We start from the raw sequence: 12,262 nt of genomic DNA, 5'->3' as shown, positions 1-12,262 counted from the left end.
AAACAGCATTCCATGCCAAAGATGTACCTGGAGATCATTTAATGCAAAATGATTTATAGGGATGTGGGCAGGGTTAAGGGATCCAAAAAGGGATGAGGAAGCACGCAGGGCTCACGGTGGGAGCTTTTACTACCCTGGCCTTGAAGGGAGAGTGTAGCTGCGAGCCCCAGGAGAGCTGGAGCCACGCAGGGAGCTGTAGCCCCACCCAGCAGCAGACACAACCACTGTTGGAACCGTAGTGCTGAGGCAGGGAGGGAGAGGGAAAGGGCTTCCAGCTCCCCTTTCTTGCACTCTCTATCACCTGGCAGTGCCTCCCCCTGGGTGACCCCCATGGGAAGCCAAAGGCAGGGATGCTGTTGAGAAGGCTCAGCTCCTGCCTGGGTAAACAGGTCAGAGTAGAGAGGGACAGAGAATGGAAGAGGGGAGGGAGAGAGCAAACAGACTAACCCAACAGAGCCTTAGAGGCCTGCATGCCCAGTGGTTCTGACTGGTGCAGGTGACAAAGCCCACGGAGACCAGCTTATTCCTTGTAAAATACCTTTGGCGCAATCAACTTGAACTACATGTGCTAGATCCCGCTAAAAGCAGGTAAATTCAGAGATGCTTTATGCATCATTCCCTGTCCCAGAGGAACCTGTAGCCTAAGCCAGGACAGACTGGTAAGGAGATAAGGTCACGTGGCATAGACCTGTACAAACAGATGCCTATTTGTCATCATCTACCGTAGTGTTGTTTATAACAGCGAGAAATTAGAAATAAATTTGTATCCATTGGGGATTAGTTTCATAAATGGGACATCGATTCGGTGGAATCCTCTGCAGTTGTATATTTAAAACGAAGATCTCTATATAGTGCTATAGAAAGGGCATGGAGTGCTATTGTTTAAGAAACACGGAGTTGAAGGGGCACCTGGCTGGCTCAGCTGGTAGAGCCTGTGACTCTACGATCATCTTCGCTTGCTGTTGGTTCATGCGTTTTGACAGGTTTCAGAAGGGAGTTTCTGGAGAGAACTGGAGAAAGAACGTTCTATCAAATAGATTATCAGGGTCAGGGAAGACAAGGGGCAGAGCACCTTGTTCACACAGCACTCCTTTTCTGAGGGGCACGGGGGAGACCACAGCTCCCATCCAACCCACAGCGCCTGTGCCACCAAATCGGACCACCTGACCCTAGCGCAAACCTCCCACCCTCCACCCAGTCCACAGAGGAGTCAAGGATCCCTACATTTACAGTTACGGCTTTAGTTTGTCACACATTTCTTCCTCACTTGTTCTAGGAGCTTGGGCAAGCACTTAGAACTCTGATTTCCACATCTATAAAAATGGGGATATTGGGGCGCCTAGGTGGCTCAGTTGTTTAAGCGACTGCCTTCGGCTCGGGTCATGATCCTGGAGTCCCGGGATCGAGTCCCACATCAGGCTCCCTGCTCGGAGGGGAGTCTGCTTCTCCCTCTGACCCTCCCTCCTCTCATTCTCTCTCTCAAACAAATAAATAAAATCTTTAAAAAAAATTAAAAAATAAAATGGGGATATTTATTCCTGCCTTGCCTAGCCTACTGATACACACAGGTATATTACAAGAAGAAGCTCAGTGTATGTGAATGGGCTTTAAGAAAAATAAATCATGAAAGGAGTTTATTATTTTTTTAAAAGATTTTATTTATTTGACAGAGAGAGACAGCAAGAGAGGGAACACAAGCAGGGGGAGTGGGAGAGGGAGAAGCAGGCTTCCCGCAGAGCAGGGAGCCCAATGCGGGGCCCGATCCCAAGACCCTGAGATCATGACCTGAGCCGAAGGCAGTCGCTTAACCAACTGAGCCACCCAGGCGCCCCAGGAGTTTATTATTCATAGAAGTCCACTGATCACCATCCCAGACACAAAACAGACTTGTCGAGCTCATCAGCCCTGACTCAATGGGCATTCACTAACAACCAAAAACAAAGAAACAAAATCTCCAATTCATTTCCCTTTTATTTAGTCATGGTGAGATCAAGGCTCAACACATTCTAGATTTCCGATAAAATAACAGATCAAAGGGTAGTTCACAAGACTAACAGCATTCTAAGTCTTCTATCTAGTTTTGACATTAACTCAAAGAAGTTTACTACAACTTTTTCTTAGATGTAGTCCACGATCATTTAATCAGTAGCTTCAAAGGAAATAGGGTAGGTGTTAGAATCCAAAAGCCTTGGATTCAGTTCACAATTCAGACTTTCACTTGTTTTGTGTCCGGAGCAAGGGGCCTCACGCCCCCAAATGTCCATTTTCTCAGCACTCTCTGGTGAAAAAACAAGCACCACCAGTTGACTGTACTATTTTCTCCTTTTCTCCCTCCCCATTCCTCACATGAGGCAAGAATCTAAGTTAACAGAAAGACTGGTTTTCTAAGCGCTTCCACTTAAAAACACAGAACTTGCAAGTCATGGTCCGAGACACCATGTAAGCATTACACCCACCACCAGTTAGGTTCATCTTGAGAGAAAAAACACCAAAGTCACACCTTCATTCATCCATTCAACAACTTATCAGCTCCCCCGTACAGGGCGAGGTGCCCCTGCTGGGGATACAGAGGGGGATGAAACACGCATGGTCCCCACCCTCACAGAGCTCATGGCTAATAGAGAAACAAAATGAATAAACCCACAAATATAAAATTGCTATTTTTAGATAGTCCAATGAAGGCAAAGAGTATAATTAAGGTGGTCATGGAGAAGGTCATTTCTACTGGGGGAAAACAGAAGACCAACAGCGCTGGAGAATTGGGAGGGGAGGAAAAATGGATCAAGATTCTTTGGAGGAGAGCCTCCCTCATTTTGGATTTTGTCCTAAGGACAACAGGAAACTACGGAAGAAGTGAAGAAGTGAAGGGACGGGGCGCCTGGGTGGCTCAGTCAGTTGAGCGTCCGACTCGTGATTGCAGCTCAGGTCAGGATCTCAGGGTCATGAGATTGAGCCCCAAGTTGGGCTCCCGGCTGAGGGTGGAACCTGCTTGAGATTCTCCCTCCCTCTGCGCCCCCCACATGTTCTCGCTCTTAAAAAAAAAAAGAAGCGGAGGAAAACAATCCTCCCCCCGTGTTTTATTATCACTTTGGACTGGCAGAGAATGTGGCATGAGAGGGGAAGGGAAGATGCTGGGGACCACGCAAGAGGCTGGTTTGCAGTTGGGCTACAATGACAGCAGCTTAGGGGAGGGTGCAATGGGGATGGAAAGACAAAGATGGCTCAGACTAGATTTTGGAGGTAGAATCAACAGAATATGGTAATGAATGGCCTGTGAGGAGGAAAGTTTTAGATCTAGATGGGGGGATAGAGGTAAGAATTTTTACTTATACGATTTCCCCTCTTTTTATCAATTATACGCAAAACACAGGCTTAGGGCCTGGTGTTAAGGGTGTTTTTTTTTTCTTGGGCGCCTGGGTGGCTCAGTTGGTTAAGCGACTGCCTTCGGCTCAGGTCATGATCCTGGAGTCCCGGGATCGAGTCCCGCATCGGGCTCCCTGCTCGGCGGGGAGTCTGCTTCTCCCTCTGACCCTCTTCCCTCTTGTGCTTTCTATCTCTCATTCTCTCTCTCAAATAAATAAATGAAATCTTTTTAAAAAAAAGGGTGTTTTTTTCTCTGAAAAAAACGGGCAATTGAGGTAAGGTCACAACACAGCCACTCTGAACAGCCAGCCCAGCCTCTGGAGATTAAATGACATACTCGTTTAATATTTCCGCATAACAAAGACACAAACTCAGTGACTTACTTCATGCTCGTACTATCCCAGCTGCCGTGGGTGAGGAGCCTGAGTGTGGCTTACCTGGGTTCTCTACTCCAGGGTCCGACAAGGCTATAACCAGTGTCAGCGCTGCAGTCTCACATGACGCTTGGGATCTTCTTCCAAGTTCACATGGCTGTTGGAAGACTTCACTTCTGTGGGGCTAAAGAACTCTTGGGGGCGTAGCTGCTTCAGGGCCAGCAAGAGAATCTCTGACGTCTAGACCCTTTTAAAGGCCTCACCTGACTACGAAAAGTCCACCCAGGACTATTTGATTCACTTAAACTCAACTGATTAGGTACTTTAATTCCACGTGAAAGATTCCTTCACCATGGCCATCTGATGAGACCTAATCACAGGAATGAGATTCCATGGGGAAGGGATTATAGCAGGGTACGGGTCATTGGGGGTCATCTTAGAATTCCGCCCACCACAAACTGAACCTAAAAAACAATTACAGAAGAACGTTTCATGCCAGCTCATGGATTTGTAGGAATTTTTAAAAAATACCTTTATCATTAAATTTCTACTTCAGGATCTCCACCCAAATTCAGCGAAACCAGCCAGGGTGAGAAGAGGGGGTTGCATACAGGAGATGCAGGTAAATAGGTAATCAAACTGACTTGGCTACCTTGTCTCCCTGGAAATCTAACTTAACTGGCAAATCACCATTCCTACAGCTTCTGAATCTATTCTTTTCTCGGATACCAGAAAAACGAGCAAATGTAAATAGGTCCAATCTACTTTTGCATGAGTCTTACACCCAGATCTGAAGAAGGGCATCTTGGGACCCAGGTGCTTTTGATATTTGGTATTCTTGACAATTTGTTTTGAGATCTTTATTGCAGTTCTTCCCACATTAAATTAGAACCTAGACTCTGTCTTCCTCTTGTCCTCTTTGCTGAACCCCTTGGAGTCTTCTCTCAAAGATTTAGTGAGTTTGTCTTTTTTTTTTAAATATTTATTTACTTAGAGCAAGTGAGAGTGCGCGTGAACGGGGGAGGGGCAGAGGGAGAAGGAGAAGCAGACTCCCCGCGGAGCAGGGAGCCCGAGGCGGGGCTCGATCCAAGGACCCTGGGATCATGACCCGAGCCGAAGGCAGGTGCTTAACTGACTGAGCCACCCAGGTGCCCCGAAGATTTAGCGAGTTTAAGTCTATCCTAAGGGTACCACTGGAGACATCTAGAGCAAAACAGTTGTCTAGAAGGCACTGTCTGTCTCCACTATAGGAAACACAGCGTTTCCAGGAAGGTTTGTAGAATGATTAGAAACCAGGGGCAGAAACATTCAGTATACATCAATCTGGTGTGAATTAAGAGGCACAAAATGGATGAACAGAGAGAAAAAGAAAATGCGGAGGCAATTCATGATTTTAAGGATTCCAGGAAGACCCCTGGGTGTGGAAAAATCCTCACAATTTGGGGTCATCTAGGCCAGGAGGAAATGAAGGTGAGGAAGATAGAAAATCAGATTTTTCTAGTGTTATAACTGCTGGACTTAGTTCCCGTGGAAGAGATACGGGGGCCTGCGTGGGGGTAAGTGGGAGTTCAGATTTTTCAGAAACGATTTTTCTTTTCATATACTTGATTACAGTTGATTCCCAGCTAACAAGCACTAACCAGAAGTTTGAAGGAGGTAAAGCTGTTTGTATAAAGTGGCCTACATTTTCTTCTGCCTCTGTCCTCAAGGACAAATCAGCTCACTTTGGGCATTACATGCACAGGCCCACAGACACACGCTCGCTCACACTCAGAAACATTCAGAACGCAGGAAGGTGCACAAGCAGGACTTTGACAATAGACATGTGGGGGCTGTGAGCCACATTCCCAGGGATCTCAGTTCCCATGGTGATTATATATTCAACTCAGGGCCTACTTCCACTCTGTAGAGCCTCATTAAAAGGCAAGAAACAAAAAGAAATAAAGCCGAAACACTTCAGTGAGTCCAGCCTGGGCACAAAGGCGGCCACCCCACAGCCAGATGAAGGGAGCTACTCACACTGTTCCATTACACATCTCACAGCACACTCCTCGCTTCCTCATCACGGAGGGGAGGGGGGGGCTGTGTAGAAAAAGCCAGATCAGGAAAGCTTCGTGAAACATGCAAAGATTTTTTTGTTGTTGTTCCAATTCATTTGCCGTTCCTTTTATTACTTAATTAGTTATGGCCAGGTGAACAATTCTTTTTTTTTTTTTAAGATTTTATTTATTTATGTGACAGAGAGACAGTGAGAGAGGGAACACAAGCAGGGGGAGTGGGAGAGGGAGAAGCAGGCTTCCCTCAGAGCAGGGAGCCCGATGCGGGGCTCGATCCCACGACCCTGGGATCATGACCTGAGCCGAAGGCAGACGCTTAACGACTGAGCCACCCAGGCGCCCCGAGATGAACAATTCTGAATTTGCCTTCCTGTTTCAATTTGTACAAGAAACTATGTGACTGGTGTGCGTGTGTGTGTGCGCGTGCAAGCACATGACCCTGTGACTGATACATGATGATTAATAAATAGAAAGCAGCACTCTCCCCAGGCTGTTCCTCTCTCATAATAAAAACACTTCTTTTGGAAATGTTACTTCATTTTTTCTTTTAATTCAACTTTTTATTTTGAGGTAATTGTAGATTCACATGCTGTTGTAAGAAATCATACAGGGATCTCATGTACCCTTCATCTAGTTTGCCCCAATGCTAACATCTTGCCTAACTGTAACAAGACCAGGAAAGCGACTGTGCCCTAATTCACTGACCTCCTCATTGGCCAGTTTACATGCATTCATTTGCATGTATTGGATTCTGTGAAATTTTATCGCATGCGGAGATCCGTGCCACCATCCCCGGGTTCACGATGGAGAATGATTCCAGCACCTCAAGGGTCTCTCCGGCTACCCTTTTTAGCCCTGCTCACCTCACTCTTGTCTCTCTGCTCCTCCTCTCCCTACCTCAGCCCCTGGCAATCACTAACCTCTTCTCCATCTCTATAATTTTGTCTGTTCAAGAATGTTATATAAATGGAATCAAATAGTATATAACTTTTAAGATTGGCTTAATTCTTTGGAGGTCCATGCATGTTGTTGCATTTATCAAGAGTTCATTTCTTTGTAGTGCCGAGTAATATTCCATAGTCCGGATATGTTTTTTTAAAAATCATTTAATTATTTAACCATTTACCTGTTGAAGGACATCTGGGTTCTTTCCAGTTTTTTGGTGATCATGAATAAAGCTCTTCTTAATAACCATGTAGATGTTGTCCTCTCTCTGGGATGAATGCCCAAGAGTGCAATTGCTAGGTCATTGGGTAAGCATATATTTAATTTTTTTTTAAAGATTTTTAGAATTTATTTGACAGTGAGAGACACAGCGAGAGAAGGAACACAAGCAGGGGGAGTGGGAGAGGGAGAAGCAGGCTTCCTGCTGAACAAGGAGCCCGATGTGGGGCTCGATCCCAGGACCCCGGGATCATGACCTGAGCCCAAGGCAGATGCTTAATGACCGAGCCACCCAGGCGCCCCAAGCATATATTTACTTTTTTTTTTTTTAAACTTGCCGAGCTATTTTCCACAGTGACTATACCACTCTGGTATTTTACATTTTCACCAGAATTGTAGGAGAAATCTTGTTTCTCTGCATCCTCACCAACAATATAGTGTTAAGTCTATTTTTTACTTGAGCCTTTCTGCTACAGGTGTAGTGATCTCTCATTATTTTAATTCACATTTCTCTAATGGCTAATGATGTTGATCTTTTCATGTGCTTATTTGCCATCTGTATTTCTTCTTCAGTGAAGTATCTGTTCATGTCTCCTGCCCATTTTTTAATTGGATTGTTTTTTTGTTTGGGAGTATTTTTTTTTTTTACTGTTTTGAGAGTTATTTGTACATTGTAGACACCAGTCGTTTGTTGCATGTATGGCTTGCAATTATTTTCTCTGTCTATAGCTTGTCTTTCCATCCTCTAGCAGTGTCTTTTGCAGAACAAAAGTTTTTACTTTTGATGAAGTTCAGTTTATCAGGTTTTCCTTTTATGGATTATGCTTTTGGTGTCAAGCTTGAAATCTCTTTCTCTAGCCTTCCATCCCAAAGAGGTTTTATCTTACGTACTTTTCTAAAAATTTTATAGTTTTATATTTAAGTCTCTGAGTCATTTTGAATTAATTTTTATAGAGCGTGTGAGGCTTAGGTTGACGTTCATTTTTGGAAAGAAGGGGGCCTAGGAATATGTGATTGTTCCAGCACTATTTGTGGAAAAGGCTATCCTTTGACCACTGAATTACTTATGTGTCATTGCAAAAAATTAGTTGGGCAGATGTGTGTGGGTCTACTTCCGGTTTGAGATAATAAAAAAAGATAAAGATAAAAAGGACAAAGCTTCAGGAAATTAGAGAGATGCCAACAAATATGGAAGATGGATAAAGTAATTCAGCATAAAGATAACTGCTACCCCTGAATAAAGAACCCCCTGAATGGAATGCCAGGTATAATGAAAGAGAATTTTCCTAAAATGAGGGAAGAAGTGGATCTGCAGATTGTAAGAACATATTGTGTTTCTTGGAATTTTGATAAAAATTTCTCAGTACAAAAATTACTCAACACCAAGACATAGACTAGTTCAGCTGTTAAACTTTGGGAATAAAGTAATTTTTTAGGAATTCAAACAGATAAGGCAAGCCATATTTAAGGGTGGGAAAAAATCTGGTTAGCCTCAGACTTCTCCAAGGCAATATTCCTTCTACTTTAACAATTTATCTGGGCCTGATATTCTTGGGTCACATTTTCATTTTCTCAGAATTATTATTCAAGTATAAAGGCAAAAGCAGACATGTTCAAATGTGAAAGAATGAAAAGAATATGACAAACTTTCAAAACAACAAAAATAGGGGCGCCTGGGTGGCTCAGTTGGTTAAGCGACTGCCTTCGGCTCAGGTCATGATCCTGGAGTCCCGGGATCGAGTCCCGCATCGGGCTCTCTGCTCAGCAGGGAGTCTGCTTCTCCCTCTGACCCAACCCCCTCTCATGCTCTCTCTCTCTCTCTCTCTCATTCTCTCTCTCTCTCTCTCATTCTCTCTCTCAAATAAATAAATAAAATCTTTAAAAAAAAAAACAAACAAAACAACAAAAATAGCAACAACTGTTGGACAATGAAATGCAGTCCACTAAAATGTTGATCCCTATAAAGAACTCGGGAATAGAAAAGCCACATAAAGGGATTGGTGATGACATTGATCTACTTAAATATTATGACCCGTACGAAACAATCATGGGAATGCTGATTACAGAACAGAGTATGAATGGGATACATCTGAGTAATGCAAAAGTAATAATAACACAACAAAAATCAGGAGGTGGAGGAATGAGGTCAGAGGAAATGTAAGATTTCCAATGCCTTTCTCTTTCAAAGCTGGGAGTCAAGAGCTACTGTTGCTATTCAAACATGTATTTTTAAATCTTTGGAGAGGATTTTATTTATTTATTTTTAAAGATTTATTTATTTATCTTAGAAAGAGAGAGTGAGAGAGCATGCGTGCGAGCAGGGAGAGGGGTAGGGGGGAGGGAGAGAAAGAATCCAAAGCAGACACTGCGCTGAGCACAGAGACCAATGCAGGGCTTGAACTCACAACCCTGAGATCAAGACCTGAGTCGAGATCGAGAGTTGGAGGCTTAACCAACTGAGCCACCCTGGTGCCCTGTTTTAGAGAGGATTTTAAAACAATACATATCTCAATTTATTTTGTGTTTATTGATTTATTTTTATTTTTAAAGATTTTCTTTTTAAATAACCTCTACACCCAACGTGGGGCCTGAACTCACAAACCCAAGATCAAGAGTCGCACATTCCACTGACTGAGCCAGCCAGGTACCCCTGTATTTCAATTTAAACAATAGCTCCTGACCTCTAAAGAAGTAGCTTTTGGGGAATAATATCTCTTGTGGTGAAGAGATCTTTGAAGTTCAACGATTCCTTCAGTTTCATTTTAGTTTTTGTTTTCTTCTATTAAATTAAAATTAAATACTGACAAATAATACTATGAAATCAGTTGTCATCCTAACACAATATAATACATACTATACGGCTCATTCATATTAATACTGATTAACACAAATTTTAAACCTTCTATCAGTCCAGTTTCCAGCTTATTCAAACGGGGTAATTTGAAGAGAGTTTAATAAGGGGCCTTTTTACAAAGGTAGGGATGGGCTTTAGAGAAACCAACAAGGGGAGGTGCGGTATTCTAGAACTAGCAATAGCAGAGACCTGCCCTACTTAGCCTCAAAGGTAGAAGAAGAAGGAAAGGCTGCTAGAATGCAGAGGGTAGCTGGAGAAGAGGCTGTGTTCTTGGCCTCAAGTCCTGGGGATGAAGCTGAGGGATGAAGGCACCTACCTCACTTCTCCAGGCTTTTGTATCCTGCTGTGATTTTCACTGGCTAAATCCAACTAAAAACCTGATGAATCAAGCAATCTACAGGTCAGCTCCCTAAAGAATAGAATGGGAAGGGTGGGGAGTGGGGATGAGAGGCAGATATCCAGATACTGTTAATAAACATAGCATTTGTTCTATTATCCCATTCTTTTAAAGACAGCTCATAGAGTTGTGCCATCATCACCACTAATTCCAGGATTTTTAAAAAAGATTTATTTATTTATTTTGAGAGTGAGAGAGAGAGAGAGCACAAGTGGGAGTGGCAGAGAGAGAGAGAGAGAGAGAGAGGGAGAGAGAGTCCCAAGCAGACTCCATGCCAAACCCAGAGCTGACATGGGGCTCAATCTCATGACCTGAGCTGAAACCAAGAGTTGGACACTTAACTGACTGTGCCACCCACGTGCCCCTAATTCCAGGATATTTTAATCACCTCAAAAAAGAAACCCCATACTCATTAACTGCCAACCTCCAATCCTCCCACGAACCCAACCCTAGATAACTACTAATGTACTTTGTTTCTCTATATAATTTGCCTATTCTAGACATTTCATGTAAAAGCAATCATAGAATATGTGGTCTTTCATAAAATCATTGAATATACTGGCTTCTTTCACTTAACACAATGCTTTCAAGATTCATCCATGTGGTAGCGTGTGTGAGTCCTTCATTCATTTTACTGTCGAATGATATTCTGTTGTATAGATATACCAAATGTTACTTAATAATTCATCAATGGGTGGACATGGGGGTTGTTTCCACCTTTCTGCCTGCTGTAGATATTAGTATAAAAGTGGACATGCTTTCATTTCACTTGGGTATGTGTACCTTGGAGTAGAATTGCTGGGTTAACGGGGAACTCTATGTTTAATTTTTTGAGAAACCACCAAATTGTTTTCCAAATTAGCTGTACCATTTTTCATTCCCATTAGCAGTGCATGAGGGTTCCAGTTTCTCCACATCTTCATCAACATTTTTTATTGTCTTTTTTATTTTAGCCATCCTGGTGCAGGTAAAATGGTATCTCCTTCGGATTTTGATTCTGACTTTGATTTTTGAGGGAGACTAGGGATAGTGAGGAAAAGATGTACAGCAGAAGTGGCCACTGGAAAGTCTAAGAATATTGGAAGCACCAAACTCCCAGTGACGGCAGTGTCTTTGATATCCTGGCCTTCTTTGGTTCCTACTCATTTTCAGAGCTTGCTTCTCCAGTCACTCCATTAATTCTGTGAAGCACAAAAGCTTTTAATTTGATGAAGTCCAATTTATGTTTTTTTCTTGGCAGCCTGTGTTTTAGGTGTCATGTCTGAAAAAACCAATGTCAAATCTAAGGTTGTGAAGATTTATACTTATGTTTTCCTCTAAGAGTTTTGTAGTTTGGGTTCTTTGATTTACATCTTTGATCCATTTCGAGTTAGTTTTTATATATGGTATGAGGTAGGAGGTCCAACTTTATTCTTCTGCATGTGGGTGTCTAATTGTCTCAGCCCACTCTGTTGAAAGGACTATTCTTTCTTCATTGAACTATTTTGGCATCCTTGTCAAAAATAAATTGCTCATAAACATGAGGGTTTATTTCTAGATTCCCAATTCTATTCCATTGATTGTCTATTCTTGGCACAACTCTGTGATTGTCTATTCTTACATTCTTACTCTTGCCACACTGCTTGATTACTGTTGTTTTCTAGTACATTTTGAAACTAGAACATATGAATCCTTTATTTCAAGATTGTTTTGACTATCCAGGGTCCTTTGAGTTTCCATATGAATTTAAGGGTCAGCTTGTAAAGTTACACTAAGAATCTAGCTGAGATTCTGATAAGGATTGTATTGAATCTGTAGATCCATCTGGGGAACACTAACATCTTAAAAATATTAAGTTTTCTGATACATGAACATAAGGTGTCTTTTCATTTATATATAACCTCTTTAATTTCTTTAAATAACGTTTTATAGTTTTCAGAGTATAAGTTTGTACTCCTTTGCTAAATTTTTTTTAAAGATTTTATTTATTTAATTGACAGAGAGAGAGAGAGAGACAGAGAGAGAGGGAACACAAGCAGGGGGAGTGGGAGAGGGAGAAGCAGGCTTCCCGCCG

Source organism: Callorhinus ursinus, unplaced genomic scaffold, assembly GCF_003265705.2.
Source record: "Callorhinus ursinus isolate GAN/ISIS: 27379988/994484 unplaced genomic scaffold, GSC_fseal_2.0 scaffold12, whole genome shotgun sequence".
NCBI classification, from domain to species: Eukaryota; Metazoa; Chordata; class Mammalia; order Carnivora; family Otariidae; genus Callorhinus; species Callorhinus ursinus.
The sequence above is the reverse complement of the archived record's forward strand: the minus strand, read 5'-3'. Positions refer to the sequence as shown.